A 12,460-nucleotide genomic window follows, 5' to 3' on the forward strand; every position below is an offset into this window, starting at 1 on the left:
CTTGCTTTGTTCTTTACATATACCCTTGACCTACAATTCACACATTAGGTCTGCCTAATAATTTTCTTTATGCTTCCTATCCATATACTACAAATGTCTACAATGATCTCTTTTATATACAAGAGTCATTTTACAATTTGCCAAGTCGACTTACAATAATAAACAAAATATTACATATCAAAAATCTTGTCGGCCTTTGTGCCGGTATGCATCTTTTCTTCTGTGCCGGTGTCGGTGTAGAGTGGTCTTGCTGATGCTGGTGCACTATCTTTCTTGAATAATGCTTTGCCGGTAGAATGTCTTGCTAGTGCCATAGGATTGCAAGGTTGCCTGTGTAATGCTTTGCCGATATAATGTCTTGCCGGTGCCATAGGATTGCAAGGTTGCCTGTGTAATGCTTTGCCAGTATAATGTCTTTCCAGTGCCATAGGATTACAAGGTTGCCATCAATGAAAAAATCTTCAATCACACACAATGTCTCATTGGAGTGTCCATATGCCAACACGATCTTGGTGGTCAACAAAAGAAATCGATAAAAGGGGAAGGACTTCCCTCTTTAACTTGAAAACAAAAATTTGACAAATGTGGTTTCTTTTACTTTTCAAAAATTTGAAGTTGATCCTTTTAAACACCAAAGGATGGTGAGGTTGTTTTAAAAGCTTTTTGCAAAATGAAAGATTGTCTTGTTCATTTTAATAACCCAAAAAGGAAAGTTTTTCTCCTATGAAAGAAAGAAAGATTTTGATTGTGGTTCTTTTTAGGTACCCAACCGAAATGTGAGTTCAGTTTTAAGAAAAATTAAAAAAAGTTCAAATTTTAACTAACTTATCTAAGTTAGTAAAAACTCTAAACTATCTCAATGATCCTAAAAATGGAGCTCCTATCTGCAAGAAAATTGTTAGAACCCTGCGAAATAACAAGCAAAATCGTTAGATAAATGTGGACTTCAACAAGTCTAATTTCACACTCCGTTACAACTTTTATTTTTTTGCCTCAGTTTGTGATGCGCTATAGAACAAACTGTACGCACTATAAAGTAATCCAGATGCACTATTGTAAAGGCCCGACGCACTGAACTGTGTTTTAGATGCGCTACTCTATTTTTCTTCCGCGCTGAGACCTACAGGAAAGTATTAGTGGGGAACGATGTGCTAAGGTAAAGACCACACATGCTAGGGAATAGACCCCACGCGCTAAACAATACACTGGATGCACTAAACAATCCACCAAATGCACTAAGGGATGTTCCCTATGCGCTAATTCCTGTTTCTCGCGTACCTGTAAAAGTGTTTATTTTTGAAAACTGATTTGATTAATGGGGTAGTGCCCCACGGTGGGTGCCAGAAATGTGTGTCGAAAATGTGGTGTCAACCTGGAAGAGGAGAAAACAATTCAAACACACACATGAAACATTGCATTAGAGGTTAGAAATCAATCAAAACAAGTTAAATGAATCTAAACTCTTTAATATCGTTCCATGCTCCTCTATCTCCAAGGATCTTCAAGATTCAAGGTGGCTCTCAGCTTGGAAGAGCACTTGATTCTTTAAGATGACAACTTAAAGAATGAGATTTATGTGATTCTAAGATCTAAATGGAATGCAGCCAAAATCCTAGTGATGATTTAGATATGAAACTAGGTGATGATAAGATGCAAGATATTGATATGAAGCTTGAACTAGTATGAAAATGATACTAAGATGAAGCTAACATGATATGAGATTAACATGATATATCTAAAATTATATTCTATCAAAGAGAGATAATATGCTTAATGTTATGAGACTATAAGTTTGATGCACAAAGACTTGATTCTTTTGAAGAAGGAATGGGCTCTATTTATAGGGAAAATAGGGCAATGGATGGTCAAGATTGGATAATCTTAACAAGGGCTAGGATTGAAAGTTAATCAATCCATGTTTACAATTCTCACCAATGAAATGGTGACAATTGTCAACAAGAGACTGCTTGAGAGGAGATGAAAGAAGCATTAAATGCTTGAGAAGACCTCATGGTTACCTTAGAAGGTAAGGGTTAAGGTTAGGTTAGGGTTATCTAATGGATAAAGGTTTTACCCAAAGGATAAACTTGTGTAAGGGTTAAAGGGATAACCATGGTCAAAGAAATGAATGCTTGATGAGACCCTTGGGTTAGATGAAGGTTGAGTTAGGCAAAAAGTCTCTAACAATGTAAGAAGGTTGAGTTAACCATTAATGGTTTGGAAGACTTTCAAGGTTAACTTGTTGAAGACATAAAGCCTCTAATGATTTTCAAAGACTTTGAGGGTTTGAGAAGTGACTTCCCTTTGCTTAGAGATGTGGCAATATTTAGGAGATGGGTTAGGCTAATTTAGAAGTGATTAGAAGAATCTAGAAGGGGGTTTATAGAGACAAGTGGGAGATGTAGGATGTTGCAAGTGGGTGGGGAAAATAGAATTTAATTAAAATAAAATTAATTTATTTCAATTGTAGTTGCAGCTTGCATTTGTAGGATTTTGCAAGTGGGGGAATTTTTAAATAAATTTAGATTTATTTAAATGCAAATGAGATTTTAATTAAATGTAGATTTAATTAAAATGGGAAAGGGGATAAATTGATAATTTTAATTAAATGTGAATTTAATTAAAATGGATTAGATAGAAGAAGGATATATTAATTAAATCTTAATTTAATTAATTGGAAGAATTAAGAATAATTAAATGAATAAAATTCACTTAATTCATTGTGCAACTTTTAGGTGTCTACAATAACCAGTTGAGAGTTCCCCATCTGAGTCTCACAATCAATAGATTGGCGACTCTGTTGGGGAGTTGTCATACATAGTTTGACATTCACCTAGAAGCTTTGGTGTTTTTTCATTGAAGATTTATAAGTTTTGTTTTCCCCATCTAAGTCACACAATAGATTGGCGACTTTGCTGGGGAGTTGTCTGTAAGATATCAATTCCAAGATCTCATTTAAGGTGCTCTACTGGAAGGAAGAACCCAGGAGCTTAATAAGTAATTTTTCCTTCATAGGGGGTGGTGACTCTACCTAATAAGAAGTTTTATTTCAATTGGTGAGTCTACCTAGGGGAAGAGACCTAGAGGGAGATGAAAATTTTCCTTTTTGAAAATGTTTCAAAGAAAGCCTTTTATTCCAGATGGAATCAGGCCATTGGATCTCAATGGCTTTCAATGTATTCCAAACAATGTGTTCCCTAATATTTCACAACTTGTACCGAAATTCCATGGGGAATATGATGAATCAACGATTGATCATTTGGATGTATTTTATACATTTGTATAGGATCATGAGGTTTATGTAGAAGATTATGTGATGAAATTATTTGTTAGGACTTTGAAGGAAAATGCAAGAGAATCTTATGAATCACTCCCTATACGGAGAATCTCATCATGGAGGGAGTTGGATCAATGGTTCCTTGATGTGTTTTATGATGCAGGTGAAGAGGGAAGCATGAGCTATAAGCCAGAGGATGACCAACAATACATAATAGAAACAAAAGTCTGTATGTCTCCTTTTGGATGAATTTATTGACATAGAAAAATAGGAAGATGAATCTATAGCACAATTATTTATGAGTATTTTCAATATATACACAAAAATACCTTCAAACATCAAGCCCCCATTTTCAAGAAAAATGCATGAGTTGTGGATTTATCATGATCCTCAGGTAAGGCTTCTACTTGAGATTTTATATTAAGGCATGTTAGAGGAAGAATCTAATGATAACGAAGAAATTATGGATTTAAGTAGGGAAGAATCCATATGTGTAGGTACAGACATGAATAATAAAGAGGAAACATTCCTTGATCCAGAAGAAATTTCGTATTTGTTAGATAAAGAATATGAAAGATATGTTCAGACGAATGATCCAATTTTTTCCAGAATAAACAGATTAATGGATTAGGGCACATTCAGGGTCTATTTGATGAAGAAAGTGATGATTCCCAGAAAAATAATAAATTAGGGGAATATATACATAGTGAAGAATGTAATAGGAAATGTGTGCTTGAAAATCCTTTTGAAATTTTTTTAAATCCTCAATATCATGAAACTCCACATGAATGTGAGGAAATGATTTTTAAATGTGACTCATTTTTTAGTCCCTCCTGTGAAATTAACATTGATCATCTAGGAAGTGAAGGAAAAATGGATTTACATTCAGTATACAGACATGAAGAAACTTAAGCAAAAAGCAATAATGAAGATATTGTTCTTATCAATGAGACAAATAGCAATTATCAGGAGAATACTTTCAATAAGGGTATGCAGTATGATAATCTTTTGTGTAATGAATTAGAAAAATGTTTTCAAGAAAGTATGCATACATGTTTTGTGATCTCAAGTCCATTACTTGAAGGGGATATGTAAAATACATCCCTAAATAAGATTCCAAAAATATCATATAGTAAAGTATGGGTGAAAAGGAGGTGATACTTCTGCAAAATATTACTGAGAAGGATACATGTCCTGAATCCTTATGTGAAAAAGGTAAAATATTATTCAACCATAAGGAAGAAGAAAATATGTCTAAAGAAAACATGGAAGTTTTTTCAAATTTACATTATTATAAAATCACATGTGAAAAGAATTCTTATTTCTGCTCCAATTCACTATTTGAGAAATATAAAGAATGTTTCAAAAATGAGGATACGGTAAAAACAAATTATATGGAACACAATCCCAAAGGAATATTTTTTAAAAAAAATTGCAACATAGGAAGCACAAATACTTTGCAAGAAAAAGGAAAGGAAATTTTTTTACCAAGTATTTTCCCTCAAATGAGTGTTGCAAGGTATAAAAATGGGAATTTTGAATGGTGTTATGAAACTCATATGCAGATGAAATTCACATATGACAAAAGATATTTCAAAAATTTTCAAGAAGAATACAAATATAAGAATAAGGGTAAAATATTATTGAGATATAATTTATTTCAATTAAGGCTGATACAAGAGGATGAAAGAGATTATGTGTATCACATTTTAACCCAAATAACAAGGAAGTTAATTAAATATATTGGAAAAAGGTTTTATAGTAGGAAAAGGAACAATATATCAAGCAATAAGAGTAATGACATCTTCAGGAGATGCATGTTATTACAAGAGCAAAATCAGGTGTTTGACAGACGAAAGGGAATATCGTCATTTTTCTGGGGGGCCTCGGGCCACCCAATTTTATTCAGAGGAGAACCTATAGAAGGGGTGCTATCTAATGGTCTGCTTTTCTAGAGACAATAGAGATATTGCTATGCTCACATGGAGCATACGTCCCCAGAAAGAGCCACCGTTGGAACCCTAAAATTTTCAAATTTTAGAGTTCCAGATTCATGCCAAAAAGCAGATTTCTATGTTCAATCATGAGAAACATCTATAATCAAGTAGGTTCATTCAATTCTAACTTTCAGAAACTAGGTTTAATGCATCCATCAAGAGGTTAGCTCAAGGTATGTATATGTTTCACAAATTTCGGAATCAAGCCAGGTATACCTTTTCGAACCATAATTCTTTTTCATCTCAACATTTTAGGTCAAATTAACTATTCCTTTGTATTTCATGTATATCTCAAGACCTAAGTTTTAAATTTTGGATTCATATGAGATTATTTGATATGTTTTTAAGGCAAATCTAAATTCAGAGCTTTTTAGTCGGATGTTAGTAAATCATTTTGCAGGAGCATAACTAAAGAACATGGAGCTGCATCAGAAGAGGGAAAACCTTTATCCCACATTGTTTGTGGGATAGGCTCTTTTAACACTTAAATCCAAAGTGGCCCGTATGATAACTGTCGAAAGACAAAAGGATTTTGACATGAAGAAGGTTGAACCCAATGGACCCTACGTGCGTGCACATCTCAAGGTGTCCAAAGGTTTATGACATACTGGCGAGGATGGAGACTAAAGATCGAGCAAGTTAGATAGATCTAACGATCGGGCGGATGATCCAACAGCAGTCGCTATACCACGATAGGAAGTTGCATGACCTATATCCCCTGCAACATAGCAACTACCAAGGTGGCAGATGAGGTGTCATCCTGGTGGATCTACAAGAAAATCAAGATGTGCCATGTGGCAGAGTGCAGAAGAAGAACCTAGGTCCAAGTGGTGGGTAGGTGGATCCATGGGCGAACCAAAGAGTGACACACGGTACAAATGGATAAAGAGAAGAGAGAGTCACTTAGGCAAGGTTAAAGGCTGAGAAGATAAGGAAGATTGGATGGTCGGTTGAGTCGATCCAACGGTGGTCACTATACCACGATCGAAAGATGTGTGATGTTTATTCACCGCGACATGGCGACCGAGTGGTGGGGCCCTCTAAGGAAGTAGTTCGGAGGAGATAACATGTGAGTAGGTTGGAAAAGATCTAACAATTTTTGTTGATCCGCTATGTAGAGATACATGATGAATACCCATCGCAGATCAGCGACAGGGGAGAGTTTCATTTCGGCGGTGAGTCCGGTCATGCTAAGGTGACAGGACAGGGACTCCAGAGCCAATCTAGGGGTGACACATGGTGGGCCTTACAAATGATGTGGTCAGCCCAGGTGTGATAACAATCATGCAAGTTGAAAGAGATCTAACGACTGTCGCTATTCTAATATGGAAAGTTGCACGATCAATATCTATCGCGGATCAGCGACAAAGAGGAACCAAAATGAAATAGTGGGTCCGATCAAAATGAGTTAGCAGCTGAAGTAGTAGTCAGGTGGCATGTCATCAAAAAATGACTTATCAAACAAACCTAAGCTGCGATGGATCTCTAAAAGGACTCACCGAAAGCAACAGTTTCATCGAAGAAATTAGAAGCGGTCCCATCGAAAATAAAAGGTATCGATGAAATTGCAAAATTGATAGGACATGAGAACACCTTGCCGAGGGAGGAAGTTTGGCTGAAAGAATAATAAAAGGAAAGTATCTCTTATCATATCACACTGCCTATGTTATTATTTGAATGCACATCAAGATGAAACTTATATATGTTATTTACTTTGAATATATATATTAGGGTAAAGTGTTATTTTATATAAATGGATGTTTTTGATTACGGGAAAACCAGGTTTTGAAGGGATCCCAAAACCCTTTACAAAAGATCCTTAAAAGATAATAGCATTAAGAAACATGAAAAGACAGATTGCCAAAAAACCAGCACAGTTTTGGGCAAAAATCAGCAAAAAAGCCCAACAAAACTAGCAACATCCAACCATAACATAAGAAAGATAGAAGACAAATTACTTAATGTTTTTTAGGGCAGTAGCCAAATTTCTGCTAATCCCTTGCAAATCTTTAATGTTATCCCTAAGCTTAGGGATATCCTTGGAAGAGGCCACAACAACTTTTTTCATGCTCGCCCTTGTTCTTTTTGTCGCACCACCAGGAGCACTTTCCACTGTCCTTGCCTCAATATCATCCTCATCAATATCTAGGTCCATGACAAGTTTGGAGGTGCTAGAACCATCAAAGAACTTGGTAATTTCCTCTAAATTCTTAGTCACAGAGGTAAGGATATCCAAAATCATTACCAGAAATTTTTCATAGTTGTTTTTCCTTCCTCCAAATTACCAATCTGAGCTTCCAGCTTCTCCACTTTTTCCTCCATACCCTTATCCCACTGCTCCTGGTTCATTTCAGCTTTCTTCCCTTTCTCATCCTACTGGGTTACCTACACCATGTGTGAAGACAATGCTTCTCCCTCCTTTAGGATTCAATCTTACCCTTTCACTTTGCACACACTCACAACCTATACACCCATAATAAATTTACCTATTCCCATCATAGCTTGTTATTGATCAGTTTTAACCTTATTAAAATATGTATTCACCAACTGATATACCAGTACATATAGGATTGAAAAAAGTAAAGCAATAAATAAGACAATCACATAAATGAATACCATAACACAGAGAATTATACGTGGAAAAACTCAAAGAGGAAAAACCACGATGGGATTTATGACCCACAATATCAATCTACTGGCCATATGAAAAGATATTACAAAATATAGGGGCCTGCACTTGCAAGAAGGCTTACAACCTAGAGCACACTACTCAATCACAAAAGGAGTCTCACTGACTACATACAAATCCAGACTACAATCTGGAGAAATGAGTGAACTGCAAAGATAACATATTCTATGCCTGAATATAGTTTTGGTTAAGCTCTGTCTGTTCTGGTCTAAAACCCTAAACCCTTACTAGAATAACCTCTTACATAAATTTTCCTTACATACATGATCTCTCTCACATATCTCGCATTACAAAACATCATCACATTCTCCTATATCAAAAAATGATCTAATCAACTGACCTATATACCCTTACAATCCTTCATGCCTTATGTCGGCTTACATAAAGAATTACAAAGTGAATATACATGTTGGCTCAATGACATATATACATAAATACAAAAATCAATTGCCGATTTCTAGATCTCCCAAAATGATGTCGGCCTCCAATACCGATAACCCTATGAAGTCATGTCGGCAACCAAAGAATTCCTCCCAATTGGGGAAGAAACCTGTCGGTGCCGGTGCTAGTGTCTATCGATAAAAAACCAAACCAAAATATGAGGTTAGAACATGTCGCCATCAATGAAAACATATTGAAACCAATCAAATGAGTGTCAATTGCCAACACTCAGTGCCAACTCAACCTTAATATATCATCTCTGTTAAGATCCTCGGTCTCATCAACATGTCCTATTGCAATCTCTCATAGTGTTAGTAGCTGTAAAGCAGAAAAATCGAACCCTAGTCGTTCTCCCCTCCCCAACTCCAAGGAGAGAGAAGGGAGAGTCACTAGGGTTGATGGTTTTCACTTAGGAGGGACTTTACATTCAAAAGAGGGGTTGAAATCCACAAGATCCAATCCCACACAATGCAAGATTGGATTCTAAATGAGTTTCAAGGGTTAAGACATCAAGGATACCCTCTTTTGTAAAGAAATGTGGATAGAAAGATTAAGCTAGGAATGCATGAAAAGTGAGAAAGATTCATTTATAAATAGAGATAGGAATATAGGATGAAGCTGCGGACCTGGAATTAGTAGTAAAATGTTGAGATGGTGCTGTTCTGCAAATTTGAGCGAAAGTTGACGGGACGATGGCGCCCGGCGTGCACACGGTCCTCCGAAAAATCCGCGAAACGAAGGTGGGTCTGTTCGTCTCTGCACAAGGATTCCAGATCTTCAATTACAGCCGCGTACCTGCAATCTACACATAGAAAAGAGAGGACGATTGGGGGGTTAGGGATGAGGGGTTTGCCTTTAGGTCAAACCCCAGTTTTGGAATTAACCAAGAAATGAGAATGCTGTAAATGTAAATGTTTGTAATGTAAACAAGTACTGATACCTTGTTGTAAGAATGTTTGTATTCTTACATGCAAAGGGGTAATGTATGTAGTATGTTGTATGTTGTAAGTGATCTCCTCTTCAATGGTTGAATCCTTGTCTTGAATGCAACACTTAGCCTTGAATGGAGACTTAGAATGCTCAATTGCTTGAAGGAATGCTTGAATGCTTGAATATTTGAATATTGCTTCCCCCCCTTTTTTTCATCTATGTCTTTTTCTTTCTCTCCCTTTCTAGGAGAGGAAAAGTAGTTTATATACTTGTCAATTAGGGCTGATAGACTGATTTTCCCGACCTTAGGCCAACCAGGAAACATTATTTTCCAATTTGCAAACTTAAAGACCCGAAGCCCCATAAGAGACCGGGCCCAAAATAGGGCTAGGGACCAGGGCGCTGGGCGCCATGGTCCTGGGGGACCAGGGCACTAGGCGCCCTAGTCCTGAAGGACCAGGGCGCTGGGCGCCATGGTCCTGGGGGACCAGGGCACTAGGCACCCTAGTCTTGAAGGACCAGGGCGCTGGGCGCCATGGTCCCACCTCCCGGGACAGCAGGGTGCAAGGAGGGATCAGGCCAGGGTGCTAAAAAATGCAGTTTTTGATGTTATGAACAAGTTTCGGGGTCTCCATTTAGGTTCTGTGTTGTATCGCCATCGTGAAGACCCAAATGCAGTCAAAATTGCAAGTGTCACAATTTTAGGATGCTACATTTAGCCCCCACTTTAGCGGGAGTATAAGCGTATGCCAATACTTTCGGTAAAGTACAAGGAAACAACATTGAAAAACTTTCACCACGTCAAGGAGGCAAGATATACCAAGCCCCCAGTGGACTAAGGATCTTATGACTTTGATTGACAAAGTAAAAGGGAAGATCATGAGGGAGAACCATGACTGTCAGTAGTAAGGTTCCCTCACTATGAGTCATGTAAGAAAGATATCAAAAATTTTCAAGGCAAAGCTAAATTTGTCAAGAAATTTTCAAGTATCTTGAAAAGATATGGACGGGATGTATGCCCCCCTACGTTAAAGCGATCGCACACGCCTTACCAGGGGTGATTGCTTTAAGGTAGTGATACATATAAGAATGAGAAGGGAAAGGAGCACGTTATCACAAGGATTTAGCCCCCAAGTGTGAGATAAGCCCAAGGATAATAGACACAAAACACAAAGCACAAGGTGACTTCGCTTTCCTTGGGGTTAGTATGCTGTATGATAATTCATGTATATCATATGTATGTATGCATAATTGTTCTTCATTCCCCAATCAAGGAAGGTCACCTAGAAGAAGGGAACACATGTGTCTTTTGAGTCAACATGAGAGAGACCAAGAGATCTCAATGCTTTGCATCATCCTCAAGTAGACAACACTAAGGACAACAAATAGAAGGATGAGAGTAACACATAGAAGAAGTAACAAAAGAGATCAAGAGAGGAGAGAATCTACTATGCTAATGAAACTAGTCTAGCACGTCATCTACCCCCCGATCTTGCTGATCAATATTTTGGGAAGGTAGGAAACACGCTAGAGGAGGAACATCCAACACAGCAGATGGAGCTATCACAAGATCCAAACAAGGGCTATGTTCATGTTCCGAGCCACGTTGTTCTTGTCTAGGAGCTAGGATAAGTGCTTTAGAAAATTCGTTAGATAAATGGTTATCAACATCAACATATTCATATTCACTATCAGAATGAACAGGAGTAACATTTTCATCATGAATAACATTTTCATCTATATCATCATCAAGATTTATAAAAATAGGATCTTTAACTCGCACAGGATCAAGACCATCATGCATCTTATGTTTAGGAGATTTCGGCTCAATCGTCGACTGAGGAGAAAATGGAATAATGCTGGCTGAAGGTGTTCTTGGGGATTGCAAAGTTTGAGAAGCAACTGCCTGAGCTCTAAGACGACGCTTTCATCAGCGTTCACGTGCAGAACGATTTCGTCTAGTCTTAGTAGGAAGCTGAGGAGATTGAGGAGGAGGAATGTTCTCATCCTTATCACTTGGGTGTTTAGGTTGTGGTCTCTTAGGTTGAACAATAGGAGAAGAGGAAGCTCTCTTCTCTCCATAAGAGGAAGGAGGAGGCACTGCTCCATATAAGGGAGGAATATTTGGTTTAGGAAGGAGACCAAGTCCATCATGACGAGGAGGTATAGGTCTACTTTTAGAAAGTTTATTAGATATAGGCATAGTCACATCCATAGGAATGGGTTGGGAATCTTCTTGAGGAAAGACATTAGTTTTATCTTTCAAAGGAAGAACTTCCTTCTCAAGAACGATAGGAATGTCAAGTTTGGGTGTTCTAGGTTCACTTAGAGATAGGATCATATCTTTTTTCCACTTTTGATAAGATTTAAAAAGATGATCACTTCACGGAGGAAGAGATTGGAATTGTTTAGGCCAAAAGTAATCAATAGGAACGCTAGAAGTTCTTTCAGCAGGTTTAAAGAGGCTATGATTGACAGTAACAACTTCACCATTATGGGGAAATTTCAAACACTTGTGAATAGGAGAAGCAATAGCTTTCATGGAAGATAGCCAAGGATAGCCTAGCTTCACACGAAATTGTTCGGACGATGGAATAATAGCAAAGTCCACATCAAGGGATTTGTTATGGACCTCAATGGGTAATGTAATAGAACCAATTGCAGGAGAAGAAAATGCATCAAATAGTTTCACAACCACATTTGTTTCGTCATAGACCACTTGATTCAATTGCAAAGTAAAAAGAAATTCTTCAGTAATGACATTAACCATACAAGAAGGATCAATAAGCACTCCACGGCAAGGTGTATTCTTGACTTTTGCAACTATATATAAAGGACCATCAGGTGCCCTGATAGTTTCACTGGAGTCAAATGTGATGGAAAGTTCTTTAGGGATTTTCTGTTGTTCCACAAAGTTAATCACATTCGGAGTCATAGACACAAGATCATCAGGTGAGACAGAGGAATCATTAGTATCAATCGCATTAGAGGTATGAGAAGGCAATGGATCAGTAAAAATCTTAAGATTTTGGTTAGGAGGAGCTACAAATCTGTTGCCTTTATCATTCATACTAGAAACAGAGATAGTATTATTATCAATCAAATCTTGAATTTTACCCATTAAAG

The sequence above is a fragment of the Cryptomeria japonica genome, chromosome 6 (assembly GCF_030272615.1).
Source record: "Cryptomeria japonica chromosome 6, Sugi_1.0, whole genome shotgun sequence".
In the NCBI taxonomy this organism is placed as follows: domain Eukaryota; kingdom Viridiplantae; phylum Streptophyta; class Pinopsida; order Cupressales; family Cupressaceae; genus Cryptomeria; species Cryptomeria japonica.